The sequence below is a fragment of the Neopsephotus bourkii genome, unplaced genomic scaffold, assembly GCF_033783945.1.
Source record: "Neopsephotus bourkii isolate Nb327-2 ecotype Australia unplaced genomic scaffold, CSIRO-AGI_Nbou_v1 NB_1761, whole genome shotgun sequence".
Lineage (NCBI taxonomy): Eukaryota > Metazoa > Chordata > Aves > Psittaciformes > Psittacidae > Neopsephotus > Neopsephotus bourkii.
In genome coordinates this window covers 1,174,566-1,182,582 of record NW_026902235.1, presented here as the reverse complement: position 1 = coordinate 1,182,582, position 8,017 = coordinate 1,174,566, and positions in this window count along the sequence as shown.

Below are 8,017 nucleotides of genomic sequence, written 5' to 3'. Positions count from 1 at the left end.
CAGCTCCCACTGGGGACGCTGCACGGCACAGTTCCCACTGGGGACACTGAATGGCACAGCTCCCATTGGGGACACGGCCCTACACGGCACAGCTCCCACTGGGGACGCTGCACGGCACAGTTCCCATTGGGGACACTGAATGGCACAGCTCCCATTGGGGACACGGCCCTACACGGCACAGCTCCCACTGGGGACGCTGCACGGCACAGTTCCCACTGGGGACACTGAATGGCACAGCTCCCATTGGGGACACGGCCCTACACGGCACAGCTCCCACTGGGGACGCTGCACGGCACAGTTCCCATTGGGGACACTGAATGGCACAGCTCCCATTGGGGACACGGCCCTACACGGCACAGCTCCCACTGGGGACGCTGCACGGCACAGTTCCCATTGGGGACACTGCCCGGCACAGCTCCCACTGGGGACACTGCACACGACAGCTCCCATTGGGACACTGCACGGCAAGGCTCCACTGGGGACACTGCCCAGCACAGCTCCCACTGGGGACACTGCACGGCACAGCTCCCACTGGGGACACTGCACGGCACAGTTCCCACTGGGGACACTGCACGGCACAGCTCCCACTGGGGACACTGCACGGCACCGCTCCCACTGGGGACACTGCACGGCACCGTTCCCACTGGGGACACTGCACGGCACAGCTCCCACTGGGGACACTGCACGGCACCGTTCCCACTGGGGACACTGCACGGCACAGCTCCCACTGGGGACACTGCACGGCACCGCTCCCACTGGGGACACTGCACGGCACAGCTCCCACTGGGGACACTGCACGGCACAGCTCCCACTGGGGACACTGCACGGCACAGCTCCCAGTGGGGACACTGCACGGCACCGCTCCCAGTGGGGACACTGCACGGCACAGCTCCCACTGGGGACACTGCACGGCACAGCTCCCACTGGGGACACTGCACGGCACAGTTCCCATTGGGGACACTGCCAGGCACAGCTCCCACTGGGGACACTGCACGGCACCGCTCCCACTGGGGACACTGCACGGCACAGCTCCCATTGGGGACACTGCACGGCACAGCTCCCATTGGGGACACTGCACGGCACAGCTCCCACTGGGGACACTGCACGGCACAGTTCCCATTGGGGACACTGCCAGGCACAGCTCCCACTGGGGACACTGCACGGCACCGCTCCCACTGGGGACACTGCACGGCACAGCTCCCATTGGGGACACTGCACGGCACAGCTCCCATTGGGGACACTGCACGGCACAGCTCCCACTGGGGACACTGCACGGCACAGTTCCCATTGGGGACACTGCACGGCACAGCTCCCACTGGGGACACTGCACGGCACAGCTCCCACTGGGGACACTGCACGGCACAGCTCCCATTGGGGACACTGCACGGCACAGCTCCCACTGGGGACACTGCACGGCACAGTTCCCATTGGGGACACTGCACGGCACAGCTCCCACTGGGGACACTGCACGGCACAGTTCCCATTGGGGACACTGCCAGGCACAGCTCCCATTGGGGACACGGCCCTACACGGCGCACCTAAGTAACCTTCGGCCGGCAGTCGCAGCCTGCCTGGGAGCTGTGGAACCGCCGCCTGCAGCCCAGTGTTAGGGGCAGGAAGCGCGGATCCTGTTGATGCTGCTCGTACCTTTGCCCTGCGGAGCCGGAGCAGAGCGGCCCCGCCTCGACCGCACGACACCTGGAAACGATACTGCCGAAAACAGGGGTCTGCTGCTGGCCTACAGGAGCCCGGCAGTGCCCTGTGTGCTGCGTGCCCCAAGGAGCTGCTGGCAAGCGGAGCTGAGCGGAAGGAGGCCGCTCTTTGCGGTTCAGCTCACCTCACACAGCCGTGAGTGAAGGTTCACACGCGACCCAGCTGCAACCTGATGCACCCTGCGGTGTCCTGCCCAAGCCTGGTGCCTGGGGTCGGGGATAAAGACCCCGGCAAGCGGGTAGGGACGTTTCCCCGCCTCTGGTGACTCATGGCTCAGGCATGTCCAGAGCCAACAATGTGCCTTTGTACTGGGCAGATCTCGGTGCATTTCTCTTTGGTAGCCTTGTCTGGTTGGCTTTTGAGCCCGTGTAAAGCCCATAAATCCTCACATAATGAATCTCACGTAGTTTGGCTGCACCTGGTGCAAAGAAAACGCCTCCCTTTGCGGGGAGCGAACTTGACATCTGCCAGTGTCACTGCACGTCTGCCTGCCTGATAGCAGATAATGAAACCAGGCATTATCCATCTCCTCCCCTGTCAGTCAGGATCTCAGCCTTCCATCGCTCTGACAACTGCTTCCTTCCTGGGCTCAGTGGAACAGTGTTAAGGACCAGACAGCGGAGCTTGGCTGGCAAGCGGGTGCTTTGGAGCTAACCCCCTGCATTGCTGGCTGTACAGCCATCATTAACCCTGCAGTTGTGTCACTAACAGGCTCCTGGCAATCTTCTGTTACAGAAATGAATGCTGGATTACACAGCCCAGGTGTGCCAATGGCAGGGGACAGGCTCTGGAGGGTGCCATGGCCGAGTGGCACCGTGTAGCACAGGCACGAGTTCCCGGTGTCCCAGCAGTGCCAGGGCACAGCTGATGTGGCTGTGAAGCCAGCAACAGGACACATCTGTACCAGACATGGCTTGAGAGGGAGCAGGGCTGGAAATGGAGGGATCTGCTGGGACAGCCACAAGTACAGGGTCACAAGGGAACAGGGAACAGCAGAGCCTGGTGGGACTGGAGAGACTTGATTTCATTTTAACCCCCTGCAGGACATCTCAGTTCCTCGCCCTTTTACTGGGCAGAGCCTCCACCTGCACAGCTCCCATCTGTCCCCGTCACCCCACTGTGAGTAACAGAGTACAAAGGGTCAGGGAAGAAGGCAGTAAGTAAAAATAATCCATTCTAACTGGGCCTCTGCAGCAAATTTGACCTTGTACGCTATGATGGGTGATTCAAAAACAGGACAGTGCTGGCACGGAATGGTTCCAGGATAAGGAATAAAGGTTCCAGGATAAAGACCATCTTTCTAGGCACCAGGTACTCTGGGCAGCACTGATGCTGCAAAGGCCTTGGGGAGAACACTGGCCAGAAGCTGGCTGTGGGGTCGGTGGTAAGGGATTAAAAGGGATTTCTGTTGTCTGTTACACTGCTAAGCTGGATAGAGCATGTCCCAAGCTGCTGTGGTGCGGAGCAGAAACTCCTCACATGGACAAGGTGCAGAAATGAGGGCTGAGAGATCCCAGTGCCTTCATTGACAGAGCTGTTCAGCCTGTTTGTCTCTGCCAGGGCCCAGAGGGGCTGCGGTTACCACGAGGCTGAACCTGGAGGTGACCATCGATAATGGAGGTAACGGGGAGGATTGCAGCAGGCAGCCAGACCTGCTCATCTTGGCAATCAGCTCAAACAGACCTGCCACAAGGCAAGCGGAATTGGATGTCTTCCGCTCTCCTGGAGACGCTCTTTCTTTGGAGCTGTTTTCCCCAGAGGGATCATCAGGCCTTCAGCCTCCCTGGTGTTTCCCCAGGGCTCTGCTCCTTGGTGCCTATGGTGATGCTCAGAGATCCACCTTCCTCCCAGGAAAAGGCACGCTGCTCACCGCTCAGTAAGGCCTTTAGCCGTCCCCTCCCTGCTCCCCAAGCCACAGACACTGCTGGCGCTGTGAATCACTCTGCACTATCCCCATCACTGGCCTTTGCCTCTCAGATGGTTGCTTGCTTAAAGCACCAGTTTTTGCCTTCCCTTTTAACTGCATCTGGGCCTCTTGCACCTCTTGAGCTCTGCTGAGTTTTCAGCACTTCCCTCGCTGCTGCCGTTCAGAGGTCCTGGGTCTGTGAACAGCCAGAGAGAGCAACACCACCAACGATAACCAAATGAGAGAGACAGCCTGCTTTCCCAGAAACATCTCTTTTTATTAAATCACATCTTAAAACCTAGAAACATTAATCTGAAACAAAGGTTACAGCCTTTGCATTGAAAACTCTTCACTAACTTTAAGACAGTCAGAGCCCCAAACCAGCACGTCCAGATTGAGCTCTCTAACCCAGTGGCTCTCTCAGGTCAGCATTTCAAGCTCCTCATGCATCTGTTCTGCCTTCAGCTTCCCATTGGGCTGAGCAAAGAGGGACCCGAGTGCTGGGATGTACCGGGGCTCAGCCTCACCCGGGATGGATGCGCCCACACAGCTTTGCACTCCGGTTTGGTTCTGGCCAGCTCCCTCTGAGCTCAGCAGAGAGCAGAGGCAGAACCAGCCCCCAGAGCACTGTGTCCTCACAAGGCTTGTAAAATGGCTGATCACTGTTCGCACTTGGGGTGTTGGGGGATGTTTCTCCCTGTTCACCTCTGCTTCTTTCTTTCTTTCTCTCATTAGGATGAAAGGAACTATGATGGTGCTGGGGCGCTGGCACAGGGTGCCCAGAGAAGCTGTGGCTGCCCCATCCCTGGCAGTGCTCAAGGCCAGGTTGGACACAGGGGCTTGGAGCAAGCTGCTCCAGTGGAAGGGGTCCCTGCCCGTGGCAGGGGTTGGAGCTGGAGGAGCTTCAAGGTCCCTTCCAACCCAAACCAGGCTGGGATTGTATGAGACATCCCAGAGTTTCGGAGCATTACCAGGTATAACCTTGTCCTCTACATGACCATTTTTCAAAGCCTGCACCATTACCTTTTCCACTCATTATTCCATGTTTGGTTTTCTGTTCAGGAAGCCAATGAGGCCTCCTCAGTAGCAGCTCTGCAGTAGCAAAGGGAATGCTTGCAGCTGAGCTGGAAATGAAAACTGGTGCCTGGAGTCCAAGGGGAAGCAATGAAAATCCAAAAGGCCATTTTCTGCCAGCCCTGCCAGAGCTCAGCTATTTCTGTGCTTGGTATCACCACTGAAGTCAGCCCAGTTCCAGGAATAGAGTTGTTACAGATCAACAGGAAACACACAGCGGAAAAACTACAGTCTTGCTCATTCGGGTACGACTCCAGCCTCATTTCCTGGGCTGAGGAACACCAAACTCACTTGGTTTTTTCAGCCATCCCCATCTTAACACCCAGCAAAACCACATCTCACTTAGCACAGTGAACACAGAGAGATCCTCACTCAAAGGGCCTTGGCTGGCTCATCTACGATGCTTTAAGGGCATTTTGAATGTGAGGGTAATGAAACCTGTTCTGGAATTCCCAGCTCCAAATTAACAGGATCTGTAGTGGTGACTGTATCCCTGCAGCTAAGTTTTAGCACTAAAAAAGGGAAGAATTATCCCATAACCTCACACTTTCTATTGAATACCATCTGTGCTGGTCCCAGCTAGAGGCCAGGGTGCCGGCAGCAGTGCCCAGATACAACCCTGCACAACCACAGGAGGAAAGCACCACTCAGACAACACAGAAACCCCAGGGACCTGGCAGCCAGGTAGGACTGTGCCCATGGCTGTTGCTGTAGGGGTTCAGGGAATCACCAGAGGGGCTTCCCCATGACAGGATGAAACCTTGGCTTGAGGGCCTCCGGGAACACCTTCCCTCTGCTCGAGGCTGAGCAATGCAGGTGGAGGCTCCTCTTGCTACAGGTTTATGGGGCCATTACTGCTGTGATTAAGCACCAGTTCCTTTGGCTGCTGAGATAAGGAAGAGAGACTGAAGTGCCCAATTAACTACCGAGATATGGCCTGGCTTCCCACTGTGCCAGCCCTAGACCTGACCTGACCTGTGTCAATGTTAAGGATCCCCTAAAAGCAATACAATAAAGTGAAAAATTACTGGGTTGTATTAGTTAAGACTTACTAAACATTTATAGCAGAATGCAGCTTAGCTTTCCTTCAGACGGAGTCCTACACATAATGTCTGGGAGGTTTATTCCCTCCAGCCGTTTTCTCACACTGTTGGCAGTATGTTGGGCTGAATTTATTCCTGAATCAAAGCAGCTCCTGGTTCCCGTCACTCTCCGACAGCTCGTGCACAGCCTTGGCAGGAGACAGCAAACTCCAGCATCTTACTGTTATTTCTGCCAACCGCAGGATCACCGGGGAGGAACAATGCTCACAGCCATGCTCATGGTCATTAAACCACCCATTTACTCACTCAGTTCCAGTATGTGGTATTATTTCCAGGCTGACTTGTCATCAAGACCACAACAGTTTCCAGCTGACTTTGGCTTGTGTTTCCACAACTTAGAATTCAAACACTCCCATGGAAGATGCAGAAAGCCATGGATACTCTGGGATCACGGAACAAAATACAGGATCACAAACAACTTTTTACAGGTGGTGTGGAAAATGATACTGCCACTGGCTATCCCTTGGGAGGATACAGGGGTATGTGCATGGCATCCTTTGGGAAGGGCTGTCTGTGTCATCAGCTGCAGGGGCTGTGACGGCACAACCCGGAGCACGGAGCGGTTCAGCTTCACGTGCACCTGCAGAGCTGTGTCCCCATTGCTCAGCAAGGGTGGCACAACACAGCACATCTCTGATGCGAGCTCCCGGCAGCGCACACCGACCACCATGGGCCACAAAGGGATTTTTAGTCATACACTACCATACCTTATCCTGGACCAATGCATTAACAACGGGTAAGCGTGACTCAACCTGGGTTATGATGGGTTGCTGTTTACACATACACAGAGTGCCGAGCGAGCCTGTTGTTCCACTCCAGTCTGGGTGAGATGAAGGACACGCTCCCATTTCCAGATCCTGCCAGGCTGGTGGTTTGAAATCAGCATTTTCCATTCTTTCAAGTGACCCCACTTGTGTTGTCCAAAGGTGACGAAGCAGTGTTTGCAGTCACTCTGCCAGCACAGCCTTGGGAACAGGAACTCCCAGCCACAGGTCACCAACGCAGTCACGTCCCCAAACAGCAGCAGCTATTTGTGCAATGGATGAGTGCCAGGAGCCAGTGAGATGCTAACACAGCATGGACAATGGCAGTGCTGCCCCACGCTTTCCTGCATGCAGCAGAGTACATGGGGACAGTCGGAGGGGGGAAATGTGGGTAGTTAGACCATCTCCCCCAGACCACAGGAAGGAGCCTCTGTGTGAAGAGACAACATGCACACACGTGCACTCCAGAAGCCCTGGGAGCAGGAGCCCTGTGCTGAGCTCCAGGCACGAGATCCAAGCTGAGAAGCACAGAACAAGCCCAACTCCATAGGCTCCTCCGCAGCGGCAAAGCAGAGCCCACTGTGGTCCACGGGATGTGGCTCAGGTGGCTCTGGGGGCACTTGGAGGCCAAAGCAGGTGGGCTCCCCTGGGTGCACACAGCGGAGTCCTCGCACAGCAGGATGGTTGCCTTTCCCAGTCAGATGTTTTGTTAGAGCTACAAGGACTTTACTGGGTTTGTTTTCCAGTTTTTCAATGCAGGAAGGGATTATCTGCTCACTCATCCGTTTCCCAGCCCAGGAGGTCGGCTGCGAAGGGAAGTTGGTGGCTGCAGCACAAGGAGAGGAGCAAAAGGCTTTAGCTCAATTTTCTACCCATTTCTGTGTCCTTCAGGTAACGTGAATTTTCTTCTTCCCTTTCCTTCCCAGCCAAGCAAGAGGAAAAGTGGAAAGCCTGCCTGGAAAACCCTGCAGAAGACTAAAGCCACATCCAAGAAGACACCACCACCACTGTCCCCAAGCCTCTACAGCTGGGTGAACATTCTCTGCAGGCATCAGAGGATCAGGTGCTGCTCCCAGCACATGAGCTAGGCTGAGGAGCTGCAGACCAGACTGGCGGATGCACTTGCTGCCCACCTTTCTCCTCTCCTGGAGGTGACAATCCCAGCCCAGGCCATAACACAAGCAGCAGACTGTTGACATTCAGTACTGCCTCACAGCAAGGGCAGCAGAAACTCCCAGCATGGTTGGGCTGGCACTCAATTTAGCTATCCCAGTTTGGTCTGCTTCTCTCCAGTGTTAACCAGGTGTTCCCGTTGCTAAGAGCAAATCCAGCCCATACGGGACCTGCAGGAGCAGTTCCCCATGGTGGGGCTGAGGCTAACGGTGCCACAGGGATGGAGCTCAGCCACACCATGACCCCTCGCTCCAGTTACCCTGAGAGGCGAGCTCCACTGAGCC